The sequence below is a fragment of the Piliocolobus tephrosceles genome, chromosome 3 (genome assembly GCF_002776525.5).
Source record: "Piliocolobus tephrosceles isolate RC106 chromosome 3, ASM277652v3, whole genome shotgun sequence".
NCBI classification, from domain to species: domain Eukaryota; kingdom Metazoa; phylum Chordata; class Mammalia; order Primates; family Cercopithecidae; genus Piliocolobus; species Piliocolobus tephrosceles.
Window position 1 is genome coordinate 146,649,338 of NC_045436.1, and position 22,058 is coordinate 146,671,395.

General features: G+C 43.9%; 1 protein-coding gene across 3 annotated transcripts in view; it reads left to right on the forward strand.

Annotated features, from left to right (window-relative positions):
* Positions 1-11,482: 11,482 nt before the first annotated feature.
* The window catches only part of SMIM14 (small integral membrane protein 14), a 75,497-nt gene continuing 64,921 nt past the window's right edge, over positions 11,483-22,058 (forward strand). The window contains exons 1-2 of one of the 3 annotated variants that reach the window (XM_023224545.3): positions 11,517-11,834; positions 15,513-15,615. The gene's annotated coding sequence lies outside the window, so the exon portion shown is untranslated. Of the gene's footprint in view, positions 11,835-15,512; positions 15,616-22,058 lie in introns of all 3 variants that reach the window. The other 2 variants (XM_023224540.1, XM_023224543.3) reach the window with 2 other exon arrangements.

Sequence of the window (22,058 nt, forward strand, 5' to 3'; positions counted from 1 at the left end):
GGGCATGGTGGCGCGTGCCTGTAATCCCCGCTACTTGGGACTCGGGAGGCTGAGGCAGGAGAATCCCTTGAACCCGGGAGGCAGAGGTTGCAGTGAGCCAAGATCGCGCCATTGCACTCCAGCCTGGGCAACAAAGAGTGAAACTCCATCTCAAAAAAAAAAAAAAGCTCACTGCAGCCTTCAACTCTTGGGTTCAAGCAATACTCCCACCTCAGTCTCTGAAAGTGCAGCGACTACAGGAGTGCACCACCACACCTGGCTAATTATTGTATTCTTTGGTAGAGATGGAGTCTTACTATGTTGCCCAGGCTAGTCTTGAACTTGTGGGCTGAAGCAATTCTTCTGCCTCAGCCTCCCAAAATGTTGGATTACAGGCGTGAGCCACCAAGCCTGGCCAAAAGTTATTCTGCTTTTTAATTCTCAAATTGACAAATCTTTGGTCAATGCGAGTCCCTTCAAGTTGGACCTTATGTCCTTTTAACATGATCTTGATAGCTTTGATAGCTTCATGGTACAATAAATTGTTTTGGGCCCATCTTGCACATTTCCTTCCCTAAGCTTGCAAGGAGTTCAGTGGGAAATCATCTTCAGAGACCATAATCAGGGTGATTGGGGTGCTTATCACCACTGAGCTGACTACTGTTTCTAAGTTTGTTCAGTGGTCTACAAGTCACTGTTCAGGTTCAGGTCCATTAGTGTGTAATGGAAAGAAAGTCTGAGCAATAAGATTTAGTTTAAATAAAAGAGGTAGAAATTAGGGATCTGGACAAGGTAGTTTATGCCTGTAATCCCAGCACTCTGTGGGGCTGAGGAGGAGGATTGCTTGAGCCTACGAATTCGAGACCAGTCTGGGCAACATAGTGAGACTCTGTCTCTAACATATAAAAATAAAATAAGGAAATTAGGGATCTGGCTATAAAATGCAAAAATTTAAAGATTATGTTATCTTTCTTTTCTTTCTTTTTTTTTTTTGAGATGGAGTCTCGCTCTGTTACCAGGCTGGAGCGCAGTGGCATGATCTCTGCTCGCTGCAACCTCTGTCTCCTGGGTTCAAGTGATTCTCTTGCTTCAGCCTCCCGAGTAGCTTGGACTATAGTTGCCCGCCACCAGACCTAGCTAATTTTTGTATTTTTAGTAGAGACGGAGTTTCACCATGTTGACCAGGATGGTCTCCATCTCTTGACCTCGTGATCCACCCACCTCGGCCTCCCAAAGTGCTGGGATTACAGGCGTGAGCCACTGCACCTGGCTAGATTATGTTATCTAACAAGTATGATCATCTTAGCCTTGAGATGCATAAAATCTTATGATAATCGCAATTAACTTTAACTCCTCTGATCTATTTGGTTTTCTTTTCTTACATATTTTTTAGACAAGGTCTTAGTCTGTCACTCAGGCTGGTGTACAGTGGTACGATCACAGCTCACTGCAGCCTCGAACTCCTGGGCTTAAATAATTCTCCAGCCTCAGTCTCCTGAGTAACTAGGAATACAGGCACACACCACCATGCTCAGCTAAATTTTAAATAAATTTTTGTAGACATGGGGTCTTGCTATGTTGCTTAAGCTGGTCTCAAACTCTTGGCCTCAAATGATCCTCCTGCCTTGGCCTTCCAAAGTGTTGGGATTACAGGTGTGAGCCATCTTGCCTGGACTTATTTGGGTTTTTAAAATGAATTAGAAATTATACAAGTAGCTAGCCAACCCATTTAATCTTTTTATTTTGGAGACTCTGTTGCCAAGGCTGGAGTACAGTGGCACGATCTTGGCTCATTGCAACCTCCACCTCAGCCTCCTGTGTAGCTAGGAGTACAAGTGCACACCACCACACCTGGCTAATTTTTGTATTTTTTGTAGAGACGGGGTTTCACGATTTTGGCCAGGCTGGTCTCAAACTCCTGAGCTCAGGAGATCTGCCTGCCTCTACCTCCCAAAGTGCTGGAGTTACAGGTGTGAGCCACTGTGCCTGGCCCAGGATCCTATTTAAAGTGAAGCCAAGCATGGTGGCTCACGCCTGTAATCCCAGCACTTTGGGAGGCCAAGGCAGGCAGATCATCTGAGGTCAGGAGTTCGAGACCAGCCTGGCCAACATGGTGAAATCCCATTTCCACTAAAAATACAAAAATTAGCTGGATGTGGTGGTATGCACCTGTACTTCCAGCTACTCGGGAGGCTGAGGCAGGAGAACCACTTGAACCCGGGAGGTGGAGGTTGTAATGAGCCAAGATCTCCCCATTGCACTCCAGTCTGGGCGACAGCGAGACTCTGTCCAAAATAAATAAATAAATAAATAAACAAATAAAAAATATATAAATAAAGTGAAACAATCTCTGACATAGAAAATGATATGAGCTGAATTTATCCACACTATTTCATATAATTAGAAGCATAAGTACATGTTTTGTGGTAGAGACTTGCAAATATGTGTATCAGACAAATTTTACAAATGTCTCAGAATTGGTTGTGTTCTTTCTAGTTCATTACTGTTTGCAGAGCATTTTCATACTGTGTCACTTAACTGAATGCCTGGTCTGTTGCTGACCCATGATCCTATCCAGAGGGTACATTGAAACCTTCTAGGGCATTACTTTCCAATTAACCTCTTTAAGATGCATAGCTTCTTTTGAGAACCAAAGTACCTCTATTCAGAGTTAATCCTAGATTATAACCCATTGAGAAAAGGAACATCTCTTCATCTATTTCAATATTCCATTAATTTGGCATTTAGATTCTTTTCTCTTTTTTTGAGATGGAGTCTCACTTTGTCACCCAGGCTGCAGTGCAGTGGTGTGATCTCGGCTCACCACAACCTCCGCCTCCCGGGTTCAAGTGATTCTTCCGCCTCAGCCTCCCGAGTAGTTGGGACTACAGGTGTGTGCCACCATGCCTGGCTAATTTTTTCATTTTTAGTAGAGACAGGGCTTCACTATGTTGGCCAGGCTGGTCTCGAACTCTTGAGCTCATGATCTGCCCACCTGGGCCTCCCAAAGTGCTGGGATTACAGGTGAGAGCCACCGCCCCAGTCTTACATTCTTTTCAACAATTGCATTTGGAATCTACTATAGGACTTTGTACCATCTGCATACCTACCTTTATCTTGGTTACATGATTGTTTAAAAGTGTGTCAGCTGTGGGTAAGCTTCAGAAAAAAAAAAAAAAGAAAAAGAAAAAGAAAAAAGAACAGTGTGCATCTTAGAATTTATAGCTGGTTTCCAAATCACAGAGCTGCTGGTTTCCACTACTAAGAGTAAGACAGGCCGGGCGCGGTGGCTCAAGCCTGTAATCCCAGCACTTTGGGAGGCCGAGACGGGTGGATCACGAGGTCAGGAGTTCGAGACCATCCTGGCTAACACGGTGAAACCCCATCTCTACTAAAAATACAAAAAACTAGCCGGGCGAGGTGGCGGGCTCCTGTAGTCCCAGCTACTCGGGAGGCTGAGGCAGGAGAATGGCGTAAACCCGGGAGGCGGAGCTTGCAGTGAGCTGAGATCCGGCCACTGCACTCCAGCCTGGGCGACAGAGCGAGACTCCGTCTCAAAAAAAAAAAAAAAAAAAGAGTAAGACAGATAGGCAGCCCATAGAAGGGGCCCAGTGGAATTCCTGCACTTCTCAGCTCCTCCCTGGCTTATTTCCTTCTCTTTTTAACTTTAAAATCTTTGCTAGTATATTTTGAATTGCGGCGGAAGCTAAAAGGTTTATAGATTTAATCAGATGAAGACATACTATAACAGCTAGAACAGGAGAGGAGCACTTAAAGTCCTTCTATAATGCTTGGGGCACCTTCAAGATTCACAATCCTAAATATCGCATTAGAAAAGAGAATAAGAGAATATTCCAACAGCAGAAGTGATATCTTTTAAACTTTAGAGAAAGAGACAGGAATATCTTTGTGGAGTGTCAGGTGGGAAATGGGGAAAGTGATGTATCTTAGTGAATGCCAGAACTCAATCATCCCAGATTGCATGTGTGAGTGTGTGTGTGTGTGAAAAGAAAGAAATGCTGAAGAGCAGATGGGAGCTATACTGAAGCTATCATACCTACTTCTCCACACTTAGACATTAAACATGATCCCCAAAGTCAGGGGACAAATAGTTTGTCTTTTATTTTTCTCATCCTAAGTGTCTTTCTTTTTCAAATATTTTTCCACATAAAACCACTGGTGTCTTCCCTGTTTTCCCTCATTAGGTCCTGTCTCCTTCACTTTCGTTTTTTTGAGACGGAGTCTCACTCTGTTGCCCCAGCTGGAGTGTAGTGGTGCTGTCTCGGCTCACTGAAACCTCCGCCTCCCAGATTCAAGCAATTCTTCTGCCGCAGCTTATCGAATAGCTGGGACTACAGGGACATGCCACCATGCCCTTCTAAGTTTTGTATTTTTAGAAGAGAGGAGGGTTCACCATGTTGGCCAGGCTGGTCTCGAACTCCTGACCTCAAGTGATCCACCCACCTCGGCCTCCCAAAGTGCAGGGATTACAGGCGTGAGCCACCGTGCCTGGCCCTTCAATTTCTATTATAAAAAAGCTTGAAGAATTATTCTATTACTGGTTTAGCTTAATTTTATTACTTTCTAAAAAGTTGGTAAACAATAATGTCTATTATTATACAGCAAACAATGAATATATCAAGTCTTGTGGCTGGGTGCAGTGGCTCATGCCTGTAATCTCAGCACTTTGGGAGGCCAAGGTGGGCGGATAACCTGAGGTCAGGAGTTTGAGTCCAGCCCGAACAATATAACAAGATGCCATCTCTAAACAACAACAAGAAAAATCCTTTATGTCTGAGATAAAACATCAGTCTCATATACTCTTTGGAACAGAGGGGATTAATTTTAAGAATGATAACCAATACCTTAGAATATTACTATTAAAAACACAGTAATTCTTTTTTTTTTTTTTTTTTTTTTGAGATGGAGTCTCGCTCTGTCACCCAGGCTGGAGTGCAGTGGCCGGATCTCAGCTCACTGCAAGCTCCACCTCCCAGGTTTACGCCATTCTCCTGCCTCAGCCTCCCGAGTAGCTGGGACTACAGGCGCCCGCCACCTCACCCGGCTAGTTTTTTGTATTTTTTTAGTAGAGACGGGGTTTCACCGTGTTAGCCAGGATGGTCTCGATCTCCTGACCTCGTGATCCGCCCGTCTCGGCCTCCCAAAGTGCTGGGATTACAGGCTTGAGCCACCGCGCCCGGCCAAAACACAGTAATTCTTAATATGCTAAGTCCCAACTATAGTTCAGCAACTGAAATATTTTTAAAATTCCAAGGGGAGGGTGGGAGGAGGGAGAGGAGCAGAAAAGATAACTATTGGGTACTGGACTTAATAGCTGGGTGATAAGCCGGGTGCTGTGGCTCACGCTTATAATCCCAGCACTTTGGGAGGCTGAGGCAGGTGGATCACCTGAGGTCAGGAGTTTGAGACCAGCCTGGGGAAACCCCGTCTCTACTAAAAATACAAAAAAAATTAGCCGGGCGTGGTGGCGCGCACCTGTAATCCCAGCTACTCAGGTGGCTGAGGGGCCGAAGCAGGAGAATCTCTTGAACCTGGGAGGCATAGGTTGCACTGAGCTGAGATTGCTCTACTGCACTCCAGCCTGGGTGACAGAGTGAGACTCCATATGAAAACAAACAAACAAACAAACAAAAAACCTGGGTGATTAAATAATATGTACAATAAACCCCTATGTAACAATCCTTTACATGGACTCCCAAACTAAAAGTTAAAAAAAAATCCGGCCGGGCATGGTGGCTCACACCTGTAATCCCAGCATTTTGGGAGACTGAGGCAGGTGGATTACAAGGTCAGGAGATCAGACCATCCTGGACAACATGGTGAAACCCTGTCTCTACTAAAGATACAAAAAATTAGCTGGGCATGGTGGCGCACGCCTGTAGTCCCAGCTACTCAGGAGGCTGAGGCAGGAGAATTGCTTGAACCTGGAAGGTGGAGGTTGCTGTGAGCCGAGATGGTGCCACTGCACTCCAGCCTGGTGATAGAGTAAGACTCTGTCTCAAAAAAAAAAAAAAAAAACCAAACCAAAACAAAAAAATCCCAACATGATAAAATGAAGATGTATCTCATTGCCTATTTTTCACTTGCCTTCTTTAGCATTTATCCATCTGCAATATACATATAGTATATATAACATATATACTATATATGTTATATGTATACTATATATTATATATACTATATATTATATATACACAATAGATATTATAGATGATATATATGTGTATATATGATATATATGTGTGTGTGTGTGTGTATATATATGGTTTTTTTTTTTTGAGACAGAGTCTCAGTCTGTTGCCCAGGCTGGAGTGTAGTGGCATAATCTCGACTCACCACAACCTCTGCCTCCTGGTTCAAGTGATTCTCCTGCCTCAGCCTACTGAGTAGCTGGGGTTACAGGAATGTGCCACCACGCCTGGCTAATTTTGTATTTTTAGTAGAGACAGGGTTTCTCCATGTTGGTAAGGCTGGTCTCGAACTCCCGATCTCAGGTGATCCACCTACTTTGGCCTCCCAAAGTGCTGGGATTACAGGCGTGAGCCACCGCGCCCAGCCTGCAAAATATTTTTTACCCAGATATAATCATAGTGTGCAAGTTGTATCATTTTCCCCCTTAACAATATGTCCATAACATTTCTCCATATGCTGTAGGGTATTTGTAATTTCAAATTATTTAATTTTTTTTTTTTTTTTAAGAGACAGGGTGTTGCTATGTTGCCCAGGTTGGAGTGTAGTGGCCATTCATTGGTGTGATCCTACTACTAATCAACACGGAGTAATTACTATTTCTGTTCAACATATCCATGGAGTTCCTAGCCGGATAAATTAGGCAGGAAAGAGGGAAAGAAGAAAAGAAAAGAAAAAGAAAGAAAGAAGGGAGGCAGGGAGGGAGGGAGTGAAGGAGAGGCAGGAAGGGAGAGAGAGGGACAGAGAGAGAGAAAGAAGGAAATAAAGAGAAAAAGAAGAGAAGAAAAAAGCTTTCAAATTGGAAGGGAAGAAGTACTTATCTCTGCAGATCACATGATCTTATATGTAGAAAACTCTAAGGATCCACCAAAAAAAAATTTAGAACTAATAAATTCAGCTAAGTTGCAGGCTACAAAAGCAATACTCAAAAATCACCTGCATTTCTACATACTAACAATGAACACTCTAAAAAGGAAATTAAGAAAGCGACCAGGCGATGTGGCTCAATGCCTGTAATCCCAGCACTTTGGGAGGTCGACGTGGGCAGATCACTTGAGGCCAGGAGTTCAAGACCCTGGTATTCAAGACCCAGGAGTTCAAGCCCATAGTGAAACCCTGTCTCCACTAAAAATACAAAAATTAGCCAGGGTGGTGGCACACACCTGTAGTTTCAGGTACTCAGGAGGCTGGGGCATGAGAATTGATTGAACCTGGGAGGTAGAGGTTGCAGTGAGCTGAGATTATGTCATAGCACTCCAGCCTGGGTGACAGAGCAAGACTCTGTCTCAAAAACAAAAAGCAAGCAATTCCATTTATAATATCATCAAAAAGAATAAAATAGGCTGGGCGTCTTGGTTCATGCCTACAATCCCAGTACTTTGAGAGGCCAAGGCAGGAGGATCACTTGAGCCCAGGAGTTCGAGACCAGTCTAGGCAACATAGTGAGACCCTATCTCTATTTTCAAATACGAAGAAAAGAAAATTTTTTCAAGATAAGGTCTGGCTCTATCGCCCAGGCTGGAATACAGTGGCGTGATCTTGACTCACTGCAACCTCTACTGCCTGAGCTTAAGCCATTCCCTCCCACCTCAGCCTCCTGAGTAGCTGGGACTACAGGCACCACCACCACGTCTGGTTAATTTTTTTTTTTTAAGAGACAAGGTTTCGCTACCACATCTGGTTAATTATTTATTTATTTATTTATCTATTTATTTATTTATTTTTGTAGAGACAAGGTTTTACCATGTTACCCAGGCTGGGTGCAGTAGTTTGCGTTTCCCTTGAGGCCAGGAGTTGGAGAACAGCCTGGCCTGTGAATATAGTGAGAATCCTGTCTATTAAAAGAGAAAAAAAGCTGGGTGGCACATTCCTGTAGTCCCAGCTACTCAGGAGGCTGAGGTAGGAGGACTGCTTAAGCCCAGGAGTTCAAGGCTGCAATGTGCTATGGTCATATCTGTGAATAGCCACTGCACTCCAGCCCGGGTGACAGAGCAAGATTCCATCTCTAAAATAAGTAAATAAATATGTTTCCTGAATGTAGTAGCCAAACAAGAAAATCATTTTAATTTGCAATTTTTGATTACTAGTGAGACTGAAGATTTTCAAACATTTGTATTTCCTTTGTGTGTGTGAACCATCTGTTCATACTATAAAGTATATAAATCCGTTCATACTATAAACCTATACATGTGTGGCAGGCGTTAATTTTCCCCATTGATTTGTATGAACCCTTTATATATTAAGGTATTTCTCCTTTATCTATCAGTATTTATTCCAAATTTTCCAACTGGTGTTTGTTTTTTAATTCTGTGTCCATTCAACAAATATTTATCCAATGTTTACTACGCTCTTGGTTGTATGGTAGGAATTCTATGTTGTTCTTTACATATAGAATTACACACTTTTTAGTTCTTCCATTGTTTAGTTTAGAAAAACTGCACTTAGGGGCCGGGCACAGTGGCTCACGCCTGTAATCCCAGAACTCTGGGAAGCCAAGGTGGGCGGATCGCCTGAGATCAAGAGTTTGAGACCAGCCTGGCCAACATGGTGAAACCCCGTCTCTACTAAAAATACAAAAATTAGCCAGGCGTGGTGGCGTGCACCTGTAATCCCAGCTACTAGGGAGGCTGAGGCAGGAAATTGCTTGAACCCAGGAGGCGGAGGTTGCAGTGAGCCGAGATTGTACCGCTGCACTCCAGCCTGGGCAACAGAGACTCAGAAAAAAAAAAAAAAAAGGAAAAACTGCACTTAAAGATCAGAACAAAAAAAGCACATGATATCCCATATCAGTGTCTGTGGGTAAGAGCCAGCCTCTTCTAGCTCTCATGAACTTGCAATCAAATGTTGGGCAGGGATGCAGTTATTGAATGCTTGATTAGGGCTGCAGGATCAATCAAGTTAGTTCACTCACATGGCTGGCAAGTTGGTGCTGGCTGTTAGTGGAGGCTTTTTCTCCTCTCCACATAGGCCTGTTAATAGAGCTATTCCAGCGGAGTGGTGTGGAGACTGCCTTCCCCCAGAGCAAGCAATCAAAGAGAATGAGAGGGAAAACTGCAATCAGTGCCTTTGTGACCTAGCCTCAGAAGTCACACACATTCAGCTGTATTCTATTGGTAAAACACAGCAGTCCTGATTCAAAGGGCTGATGCAGACCACCAGAGGTGACAATCATTAGGGGTCATCTTAGAGGCTGACTACCAAGGATCCCAAAATCTTTTTTTTTTTTTTTTTCTGAGACAAGGTATTGCTATGTTGCCCAGGGTGGAGTGCAGTGGCTAATTAAAGCCTCTAACTCTAGGGTTCAAGCAGTTCTCCTGTCTCTGCCTCCTGAGTAGTTGGGACTACAGGCATACAGCACCCTGCCAGGCTAATCCTAACATCTTGGTTTTCCTGTAATTTACTTTATAAAGCTAGTATTGGGTGTGCACAGTGACCCATGCCTGTAATCCCAACACTTTGGGAGGCTGAAACAGGAGGATCACTTGAGACCAGGAGTTCAAGACCAGCCTAAACAATATAGCAAGACCCTATCTCTATAACAAATTAAAAAAAAAATAGCTCAGTGTGGTGGCATGTGTCTGTAGTCTTAGCTACTCGGGAGGCTAACATGGGAGGATCACTCTGAGCCCAGGAGTTCGAGACTGTTGTGAGCTATGATCACACCACTGCATTCCAGCCTGGGCAACAGAGCAAGATGCTATCTCAAAAAAAAAAAAAAAAAAAAAAAAAGCAAGTACTGAGAATGTTGCAACAACCAGTACAATTCTAGTTTGTACCATACTGTTGTCTTAAACACAGCTGTGTTCTCAAACACATACGTGCACATGGGTGCACTCCAGCATAACAGATTTTGTTTGGAGTTCCACAAATTAAAGACCCTTTGGTACAGTGTCCGCTCATTAGGGCACCAGATTCCATCTCAAACTCTGAATTTGAGTAAGCAGAGTTCAAGATTGCAGATTAAGGACCCAAATCTTTATTCTTTATACTTACTTTGTAGTTAGTTAACTGGGAAACACTTCCAAGTTTTACCAGAAACCTCTAATTTTCTAGAAACCTTTACCTGTGCCTGTGTTCAATATCCACTTTAATTAAAAAGCTCTTGTAAATTATACTAATTTGGGGACGGTGATTCAGCTTGTTGAGGGGTAATTAACTAAATAGCTGAGGTGGAAGTCTGGGTAGGTGAAAAGGTCATCAAATCTGAGTTAAGAAAGCTTGCAGCTTTCACCTCTCCATCAAGACTGGCAAAGAGGCACTTTTGTGAAATCTTTGTTTGGGACTCACTTTTACTTCGTCACTTGTCCCATTTTAATTAAAGTTTGCCAACTGAAGGACCTAAGAAAACAATATAGTTCTGCATTTTGCCAAATTGGTTAATTTCCAGGGTCCCCAAAATTTACCGGGGAGACTCAGAGGCTAGAATGGGAGAGTAGGAAGCACCAGCTTGCTCTAAAAAGAAAATTGGGTAAAAACAGCACCCTTATTCCAACCCACAACCAAACCAACGAAGACTTGGGCCGGCTGGCTGCCTAGCCACAGCATTCCCTCCTACTTCCCCACTATCTCCTGAGGAGCAAGTCATTTTTGGTCACAAATCTTTAATTATGTAGTTTGAGACAGTCTCACTATCACCCAGGCTGGAGTGCAGTGGCGCGATCTCGGCTCACTGCAACCTCCGCCTCCTGGGTTCAAGCGATTCTTCCACCTCAGCACTCCGAGTAGCGGGGACTACAAGCGGGCACCACCACGCCTGGCTAATTTTTGTGTTTTTAGTAGAGATGGGGTTTCACCATGTTAGCCAGGCTGGTCTCGGACTCCTGACCTCAAGTGATCCGCCCACCTCGGCCTCCCGAAGTGCTGGGATTACAGGCATGAGCCACCAAGCCCGACTACATATTCCCTTTATTAATATTCCTGTTGAACTTAATTTTGGTCGTTTCCGGTGCAAAAACGTTAGGGTAAAGGGAACCAATAACTGCCACATTTGATGTATTTTTGTAATCCCCATCTCCAATTTCCATCCGGGCCTGAGTAACCAAAAACACTCTACAGGGGTAGACTGCCTCAACAAACATCAATTTGTAACCACGTCTACTTCTACCACGGTATTCTAAAGACTCCGTCGAGGAAAACCTTTAGCTCGGGCAGCACATTAGAGAACTCTGTCCGCCACCGACGAAACAGGCTACGCGGAAGAGTTCAACAGACAACCGGCCTCGCCCCGATTGCTTCACAGTCCTCAGCCACACCCCTCCCAACCGGAACTACATCCCCCGCGCTCCGCGCCCCCACGCACAGCGTGTCGTAGGCGTCTGAAGCCGCAGGCTCCCGCCTGGCTTCCCGGGACGCACAAGGCAGGCGCTGGTCGTGCGCATGCTCGGCAGGCGGGGCCGCTGGAGTCTCTAGGCGCTGCAATCTGTTGCACTGCCGCCGGCGGGAGCCGGCAGATCCGGGTCTTGTGGCTAAGAGTGACGTGGTCACTCGACTCAAAACAGAGGAGGGGGAGGAAGCCGGCAGCCAGGAGCGGCAGCGGCAGCAGCGTCCGGAGCAGCCGCAGCCTTCTGGAAGCTCCAGGCGGTCTTTCTGCCGAGCCTCGGTCCCGGCCCCCATCCTCCCCGCCCCATCGGTTGTTGTCTGGGCGGGTGAGTGTCTCCCCCTCTCCCACCAGCGTTTGCTGGCTCACCCTCCCCTCGCCCCAGTTTTTCCTGGGGGCTCCTCAGGCTCTCGGGGACTGTGGCGGCTGCGGCGGAACAGGGCTGTTTCTCGGGCTCAGCGGTTCCCCGGCCGGGCTGGCGATTCTGTACCGGGAGAAGCTCCGCTGCTGCCGAGCCCGCGCCCCCCGCAGAGTCTGCAATTGGGCTTTCTCTGCAGGATGTCAGAGTCGGTGCTTGGCAGGAAAGGGCAAGGTAGCCACGGATGGTTTTATTTTTAGGATCAGATTGTCGACACGGGTGGAGACGTATAATGGAGTAAAAAGAGAGTCGTAGCTGGAAGGAAAAACTCACAAATCCCGAAATCCACACTATCTTGTTTACCGTCTACCTCAGCCCTTTCTGGGTATGGTGAAGTCACTAGGATGCATCCTTTGTTGTGATAAGTGAGACGAGAAAGCTGCCACCCTGAAAGCGAGAGCTTTTTAGCTCCTATTGTGTCGCGAATTTAAAGGATCCCCTTTTTCTGTTTGTTCAGTAGGTGGAACCAAGGCTGACAGTGAAGAGGTAGCAGCACCCTTTATTGGAACTAATAGTGTGTGATAAACTGGTTACCGGCTGTACCCGAAGTCTCGTGTTGCTGTTTAAAGGCAGACTTCACCAAAGTGGCTGTTTATATGTGCCAGGATTTTAGCCGAGATGGTTTGTTAGCTGTAGAGAGTCGGTAGGATGTTTTCAGTTACCCCAGTTGGCAAAACCGAGGCTGTGGCCTTAATAGAATGTCTTACTTTTGCATCGAGAGAGTTGGTTGAGCTTCACACACGTAATATAGCTACATTTGCAGAGGAGTCCTTCCAGTTTTTGTGTGTTATTGTCAGAAACAGTTAGCAGCTGTACACATTATAACTTGGAAAGCGTAAGACCTTCCAGGTGTTGGAGTCTTGCGACGCTTAGGAGGCATTCTCGCCGCCCGGCGCTGTGGGGGTTGCAGGAGGCTTTGCATTCGCTTCCACTTAGGGTGGCTGGCCGCGCAGATTCCTTTAGTGTAGCCTGCTCCGAACTTGCGGCTCTCCGCGGCCCTCCACAGCACTGCGACCAGAAAACCAAACCTTTTTGTCCTAACTTTTTTTTCCTATTTTTTCCAACATGGTTTTTAAAAAGAACACCGCTTCACCCCCCGCCCCCGAGAACTCATTAATTGAGGTGTTTCTGTGGTTAACAGCAAGAAAGAACAACAGTACGTGATAGTTAATTGCTCCTTATCAAACCAGTAAGAGTTATGAGTTTAGATTATTTCCTTGAAGGGTATGTCCTTGTGGTATAACGTGAACCTCTTAACCAGTCTTTTCTCCAGTGTTTGCCATTGAGATCTTTTTTTCTTACTACTGCAGTTGGAATCCTTCTGATTTAGAAGAAGGAAAAATTTCTTGAAGTTCTTTTTCTGCTTTTTACCTTTTATGCTAGCCTATAACTAATATTTTTGGTTATACGAGATACTTTGTGTAATAGAGAAAATGTTGATAAAAGCAGATGGGAAAAAAAAATCAATAATCCTGCCACCCAAAGATCACCAAAATGTTAGTTTATACCCTTCTAAACTACTTTTTTGCATTTATATATTTTATACAAATGTGGTATCATACCACATATGCTTTTCAGTACATAACCTGCTTTTTCACATTCTAATACTTTTTTGAGTAATAATTTAAATTTTTCAGACATGGACTTCGGACCTTAAATTTTAGGGAGTATTCACTGTACAGTAGTGCCCGCTTATCCATGGTTTCACTTTCAGGGGTTTCCCGAGTTTCAGTTTCTGTGGTCAACCGCAGTTTGAAAATAGAATCATATTTTCAGAGACCACATTCACATAACTTTTATTATAGTATATTGTTATAACTGTTCTATTTTATTATTAACTATTGTCAATCTCTTACTGTGCCTAATTTATAAATGTTATCATAGATGTGTGTAGGAAAAAAACAGTCCATATATAGGGTTCACTATGTGGGCTTTAGGCATCCACAGGGGGGTTGTTTTATAATTTTTTAATTTTAAAATTTAATAGAGACGAGATCTCACTGTGTTGTCCAGGCTGGTCTCAAACTCCTGATCTCAAGTGATCTTCCGGCCTCAGCCTCCCAAAATGCCAGGATTACAGGCATGCTGAGCCACCAGGTCCAGCCCACTGGGGTTTCTTTGAATGTATCCCTTGTGGATAATGGAGGGCTTCTATGTTTGGCAAACCATAATTATTAAAAGCATGGTTTTAAAAGGTTTCCTGACAAATCTCTATGATGATGTATGATTTAAGAAATTAATATGCATTGTGTGGCAAAGTAAGGCCTCACTTGTTTGGCTCTTGGGAAAGAAAGCACAGCCTGAGGATAATATGAAAGTTTAAGTAGTTTTTGCTAACTCAGTGGTTTGATTTGGGTAAAGATTTAGTTCTATTCCGTAGTTATACCCTGTTCCAAATGCTGATCAGATGTTCAGGATCCAGGCAGTAAGGTCCTGGAAGATTTTAACTTTACACATCACAATTTTTTTTTTTTTTTTGGGAGATGGAGTCTTGCTCTATTGTACAGGCTGGAGTGCAGTGGTGGATCTCAGCTCACTGCAACCTCTGCCTCCCGGGTTCAAGCAATTCTCCAACCTCAGCCTCCTGAGTAGCTGGGACTACAGGTGCACACCATCACGCCTGACTAATTTTTGTATTTTTAGTAGAGACGGGGTTTTACCATGTTGGCCAGGCTGGTGTCAAACTCCTGACCTCAAATGATCTGCCCACCTTGGCCTCCCACAGTGCTAGGATTACAGGCGTGAGCCACTTCGCCTGGCCCACATCACACTTAATATACATTGAGTTATCAGTTGGCACCAAAAGAGCCTGCTATGGAAGGAAATGTCCTCTTCATCTCAACTTCAAAGGATAAGTACATGCCATGAACTATCCTAAATCTGCTAATAACTTATTTTGAGTTTGAGCCTCATAAACTTACCTGAAATCTTTAAATCTCTATTTTCATTTTGCAGCTCTTGGATGAGTAGTCTTAGATGTTTACTACTCATTATACAACCTAGTTTCTTCTTCTTTGATTTGGCTTATAGTGTTCAATATGTATTCTAGATTTGTCCACTTCTTCCCATCCCTACTGCCATCAGCTGTGCCAGGTTATCTTCGTCTCTTACCTGATCTATTGTAGGAACTCCTGGTTTCCCTGCTTCCACTTTGGCTTTTTATTGTGCATTTCCCTTACCAGCCTAAGAGATCCTTTAAAATGTAAATTACCTTGACACCCCCTTGTTGAAAGTTTTCCATCCATATTCAGAATAAAATCCAAATTCTACCAAAGCTTGCCAGGCGCTACAAGTTTCGGCACTGCCTTCCTCTCTTACCTTACCTTGTTTCCTTCTTAGTTCAGTACCCTGGAGCCTGGCCACGTGAGTTTCTTCCTGTGTATCAATTCCACTTGCATTTTTGTCCCTGGAAGTTGCCACCCTGGTTCTTGCTGTAGGGCCTTTGCATTTGCTGCACCCTGGGGCTTCAGTACTCTTCTCCCAGATCTTGCTGTGGTTGATACCATTGTGTTATTCAGGTGTTAGGTCAGATGTTGCCTCTTCAAGGAGACTGACTAATCTCTCCCTTGTATTTTATTTTCTTCACAGCATTTATCAATATATGGAATTAAAAAAAAATGTTCTGTCTCCTACCCTGGAAATTAAGCTCTGTGAATATGAGACCTTGCCTGTCCTTTTCACTGCATAGCAGGTACTCAGTGAATGTTGGTTGAATAAATGAACTTAGTGAAATGTCTGTATTCCTCTTGAACATACTGTCTATCGTAGGCCGTTGTTTTGTTTTTTTTACCCATGAAAAAACCCTAATTTTCAGCCTCTTTTTGTAGGGCAGTGCCTTATTCTCTTTGGTGTTTGGGTCAGAGTACACTTATATTCTACTTTAGACATGCAGAATTAATTTCTGGGAGAAATGGGTCCTTAGAATCTGTATTTTCAATAAATCTATCAGGTGATTTTAATGCATATCAAACTTTGAGAATCTCTCAATGTTTTAGTGGCTTTTCTTTGGAAGATTGATTCTTTATAGTAGTAATGATAGCTACCATTTTTTTGGAACACTGCTTTATATGTCAAGTGTTATGCTAAAAATTACTATTACATGTTTTCATATAACTGCAAAGCAGCTCAGATATGTAGGTGTCATACAAATGAAGACAATGAGACACAGTAAGTGGCGGAAACTTGAATTTGAAACCCAAGTCTTTTTAATCACTGTACTTTACTGCTTCTGAACTATAGAGTTTAGAATTGTGTTTAGTACATTAAGAGAGGCCATGTTTTTGTTCAGGACACGATAGTGTTTTCTGTTCCTTTTCCAATCCTGTCCTTAATGAAGTCCATTGTTTTGTTGGTCTTTTTGCCTGAAGTTGCACAAACAGGAGATGACCTTAAAAAACATTTTGTGGCATGGTGCGGTGGCTCATGCCTGTAATCCCAGCACTCTGGGAGGCCGAGGTGGGTGGATCACAAGGTCAAGAGATTGAGATCATCCTGGCCAACATGGTGAAACCCCTTCTCTACTAAAAATATAAAAATTAGCTGGGCATGGTCATGCACGCCTGTAATCCCAGCTACTCGGGAGGCTGAGGCAGGAGAATCACTTGAACTCAGAAGGCGGAGGTTGCAGTGAGCCATTGCACCACTGTACTCCAGCCTTGCGACAGAGCAAGACTCCGTCTCAAAAAAATAAAGAAACAAAAAACATTCTGCAAAGACTTCTAGGTCTTGCATTGTTGTATTGAGTGCTGAGAGCCCACCAGGCTTCAAGTAAATTTGGAGCATTTTCTTCTTACTTGTGTATTACCTGCTCATTCCCCACACACAAAACCTATTACTTTGTGTTGATCAAATCATCAGAGTTCTTCCTACATTTTCTCCTTTGATTTGTGTTTTACTATTTGAACTGAGTGGCGCGACCATGGCTCACTGCAGCCTCAACCTTCTGGGCTTATGCGATTCTCCCGCCTCAGCTTCCTGAGTAGGTAGGACCACAGGCGCACACTACCACACTAATTTTTGTTTGTTTGTTTTTTATGGAGCCAGGCTCAGGTTGGTATGGAATTCCTAGGCTCAAATGATCCTTCTGCCTTGACTTCCCAAAGTGCTGGGATTACAGGCGTGAACCACTGCATCCAAAGATATTTTAAATAAACAGATTTATTTGAAGTTTTCCTTTAATATTGGGCATGAATGTAGTTTCCAGTTTTTCACAATTATAAATAATATTATGGTGAACCATGGCTTTAAATAATTAACCTAAAAACTGAATAATTATAGCAGCCAGTCTAATTACAAATAGAAGGTATATTAAAGACTTCATAATTTTTTTTTTTTTTTTTTTTGAGACACAGTCTCACTTTGTTGCCCAGGCTGGAGTGCAGTGGAGTGATCTCAGCTCACTGCAACCTCTGCCTCCCGGCTTCAAGCAATTCTCCTGCCTCAGCCTCCTGAGTAGCTGGGATTACAGCTGTGCGCCACCATGCCTGGCTAATTTTTGTATATTTAGTAGAGACAGAGTTTCACCATTTTGGCCAGGCTGGTCTTGAACTCCTGACCTTAGGTGATCCACCCGTCTTGGCCTCCCAAAGTGCTGGGATTACAGGTGTGAGCCACTGCTCCCGGCTAAGACTTCTTAAATGGTTTTAATCATAATTCAACAAGTATATACAGCATATATATGTACTTGCATATGCTTAGAAAATGTTACATGAAGTTTTTAAACATTTTTATCTATTTGTTTGTTTTTGGTATTTTTGGAATTCTAAAATCTTCCTGAGACATAAAGATTTGTCTTTTTTTCTTTTCTTTTCTTTTTTTCTTTTTGTGAGACAGGAGTCTCACTCTATCACTCAGGTTGAAGTACAGTGGGGCGATCTCGGCTCGTTGCAACCTCTACCTCCCAGGTTCAAGCTCCCCTCCCACCTCAGCCTCCCTAGTAGCTGGGACCACGCTTGGCTAATTTTTGTATTTTTTGTAGAGTTGGGGTTTGCCATGTTGCCCAGGCTGTTCTCGAACTCCTGAGCTCATGCAGTCCACCTGGCTCGGCCTCCCCAAGTGCTGGGTTACAGGCATGAACCATCGTGCCGGTCAGACATGAAGGTTTTTTTTTGAGACAGAGTCTCGCTCTTTCGCCAGGCTGGAGTACAGTGGCCCGATCTCAGCTCAATGTGACCTCCGCCTCCCGGGTTCAAGTGATTCTCCTGCCTCAGCCTCCCAAGTAGCTGGGATTACAGGCACGTGCCACCACGCCCAGTTAATTTTTGTATTTTTAGTAGAGACAGGGTTTCACCGTGTTGACCAGGATGGTCTTGATCTCTTGACCATGTGATCTGCCCACCTCAGCCTCCCAAAGTGCTGGGATTACAAGCATGAACCACCGCGCCCAGCCGACATGAAGGTTTTTAATAGAAGCTGTCTCTGAGGAGAGGAAAGTACCTCCTTTTTTCCATTTTTTTTAACTTTTGGTATTTAAATTTTAAATTATAAATGTATATTTTATTTTTTAAAAATTAACTCTGGGAAAGTATATTTTTCAAAACTAAACCAATTTTTAGGTGTATAGTAGGACTTATATATGTATTTGATAACATTTAAGACTTGTTTTGGAGAAAGTTACCTTCTTATTGCTTATTTTCATACTGAATTTTCATTTCCTTTTTTTTTTTTTTTTTTTTTTTAAATTTAGGCCAAAGCACAGATGTGTCTCAGCTTTGTAAAAATACAGAATGGCAGAATGAAGCTGGTTTATGCTTGACTGCACTCATTGACAAGTATTACAAGTGCAGAGCTTTCAAAATTTAATAGTTAATAAAGGTATTTCAAATCGAATTAGGGATTCAGTAAGCATCTTCCTGGTATATGCACCAGACTTAGAGGTCAATGTTCTGGCTGCTATCATGTTTTATCTTGCAACATGGTTTTTTTTTCTTTGTTTGCTTGCTTGCTTGTTTTGAGATGGAGTCTCCCTCCGTGGCCCAGGCTGGAGTGCAGTGGCACGATCTTGGCTCACTGCAAGCTCCGCCTCCCGGGTTCATGCCATTCTCTTGCCTCAGCTTCCTGAGTAGCTGGGACTACAGGCACCCGCAACCATGCCCGGGTAATTTTTTTGTATTTTTAGTAGAGACTGGGTTTCACCATGTTAGCCAGGATGGTCTCAATCTCCTGACCTTGTGATCCGCCTGCCTTGGCCTCCCAAAGTGCTGGGATTACAGGTGTGAGCCACTGTGCCCGACTACAATATAGTTTTTATAAACAAGTTTACTCATTTTTTTTTTTCTTTGAGATGGAATCTCACTCTGTCACCCAGGCTGGAGTGCGGCAGCACGATCTCAGCTCACTGCAACCTCCACTTCCCAGGTTCAAGCGATTCTTGTGCCTCAGCTTCCCGAGTAGTTGGGATTATAGGCACCTGCCATCATGCCCAGCTAATTTTTGTATTTTTAGTAGAGACGGGGCTTCACTCTGTTGGCCAGGCTGGTGTCGAACTCCTGACCTCAAGTGATCTGCCCACCTCAGCCTCCCAAAGTCCTGGGATTACAGCTACCATGCCCTAGCAAAAACAAGTTTGCTTTTTATACAATACATATTTTGCTGCTTTGTTACTCTTAGGAAAGGTAATGTAGAAGAAACTGACTTGCTTGAACAGACTTTTAAAATCTGTTTATTCGTTTTATTTGTTAACAATTGCTTTTCTTTCTTTCTTTCTTTCTTTCTTTCTTTCTTTCTTTCTTTCTCTCTCTCTCTCTCTCTCTGTCTCTCTCTCTCTCTTTCTCTTTCTCTCTTTCTTTCTGTCTCTCTATCTCTTTCTTTCTTTTTTTTTTTGACAGGGTTTCGCTCTTGTTGCCCGTGCTGGAGTGCAATGGCACAGAGCATAGTCTTGGCTCACTGCAACCTCCACCTCCTGGGTTTAAGTGATTCTCCTGCCTCAGCCTCCCAAGTAGGTGGGACTACAGGCACTCGCCACTATGCCCAGCTAATTTTTGTATTTCTAGTAGAGAGAGTGTTTCACCATGTTGGCCAGGCTGGTCTTGAACTCCTGGCCTCAGGTGATTGGCCTGCCTTGGCCTCCCAAAGTGTTGGGATTACAGGCGTGAGCCACCATGCCTGGCCCAATAATTGCTTTATCACGGTAGTTCTAAGCATTTTTGCCAATATGACTAATGATGTTTATGCGTGTCTTTGTGCACATGTCATCTCAGCTATGATATGGAAGAAAGAGGCTGTGAGTTACATAGTTTGGAGAGCAGTAGCCATACTCTGCTTCTTTCATTTTTATTTTAGTTAGAAATGGGGTCTCTGTCACACAGGCTGGAGTGCAGTGGTGTGATCATAGCTCACGGTAGCCTTGAACTCCTAGGCTCAAGTGATCCTTCTCAGCCTTCTGAGTAGCTGGGACTACTACATAAGAAGGCACATGCCAGCATGCCTGGCTAATTTTTAAATTTTTTCATAGAGATGGTCTCACCACCTTGGCAGGCTGGTCTCAAACTCCTAGGCTCAAGCCATTCTGCCTCAGCCCCTCAGAGTATTGGTTTTACAGGTGTGAGCCACTGCCCTCAGCACTCTGCTTCTTTCTGCTCAGAGAAATCATATAGACAAGCATGTGAATGAAATATTAAGGAAAAGTCTTGATTCTGTTGTAATTTATTTAGATAACATGCATCATTAACAAACTAGTACCATTGCTTGTAATATACCTCTCAAGTTTAGAACACACTAGTATTTTGTAATACAGCTGTTAAAAACTGCTTTCTGGCCAGGCATGGTGGTTTGTGCCTATAATCCCAGCAATTTGGGAGGCTGAGGTGGGGAGATCACTTGAGCCCAGGAGGTCAAGACCTATCTGAGCAACACATCGAGACCCCATCTCTACAAAAAAGTAAAAAAATTGGGTGAGTGTGATGGCACGCACCTGTGGTCTCAGCTACTCTGGAGCCTGAGATGGGAGGATTACTTGAGCTGGGGAGGTTGAGGCTGCAGGGAGCTGTGATCACACCACTGCACTCCAGGCTAGGCAACAGAGACACTATCTCAAAACAAAAACCTACTGCTTTCTTAACACTTACAAGTGGGGCCATTGTGGTGGCACACGCCTGTAGTCCTAACTACTTGGGGGGCTGAGGTGGGAAGATGGCTTGAGTTTAGGAGGTCAAGGATGCAATGAGCCATGATTACGCCACTGCACTACAGCCTGGGCAATAGAGACCCTGTCTCGAAAAAAAACCAAAAAACAAAAAAATCATTTATAAGTAACTTGTATCCACTATTATGTGGGATCAACATAGTATGGATTTTTTTTTTTTTTTTTAAAGAGACAGAGTCTTGCTCTGTCACCCAGGCTGGAGTGCAGTGGCGTGATCTTGGCTTGCTGCAACCTCTGCTTACTGGGTTCAAGCAATTCTTCTGCCTCAGCCTCCCAAGTAACTGGGATTACAGATGTACACCACCATGCCCAGCTAATTTTTGTACTTTTAGTAGAGATAGGTTTCCGCCATGTTGCCCAGGCTGGTCTCGAACTCCTGACTTCAGGTGATCCACCCAGCTTGGCCTCCCAAAGTGCTTGGATTACAGGCCTGGCCTGGAATTTTTATATTTTCTGTTAAATTTTTCTGTTTCTGATTTATGAAAAACATTTTCCTAGCTGGGCACAGTGGCTCACGCCTGTAATCCCAGCACTTTGAGAGGTCGAGGCAGGTAGATCATCTGAGGTAAGGAATTCAAGACCAGCCTGCCCAACATGGCAAAACTCTGTCTCTACTAAACATACAAAAACTAGCTGGGTGTGATGATAGGTACCTGTAATCCCAGATACTTGGGAGAATCACTTGGACCCAGGAGGTGGAGGTTGCAGTGAGCTGAGAATGTGCTGCTGCACTCCAGCCTGGGCGACAGAGGGAGACTCCTGCTCTAAAAAAGAAAGAAAAACATTTTCCTGAGTGTGTGTTTGTTTGTTTGTTTGTTTTTTGAGATGGAGTCTCGCCCTGTTACCCAGGCTGGAGTGCAGTAGTGCGATCTCGGCTCTCTTCAACCTCTGCCTCCCGGGTTCAAGCGATTCTCCTGCCTCAGCCTCCCGAATTGCTGGGACTACCAGCGTGCGCCACTATGCCCTGCTAATTTTTTTTGTGTGTGTTTTTA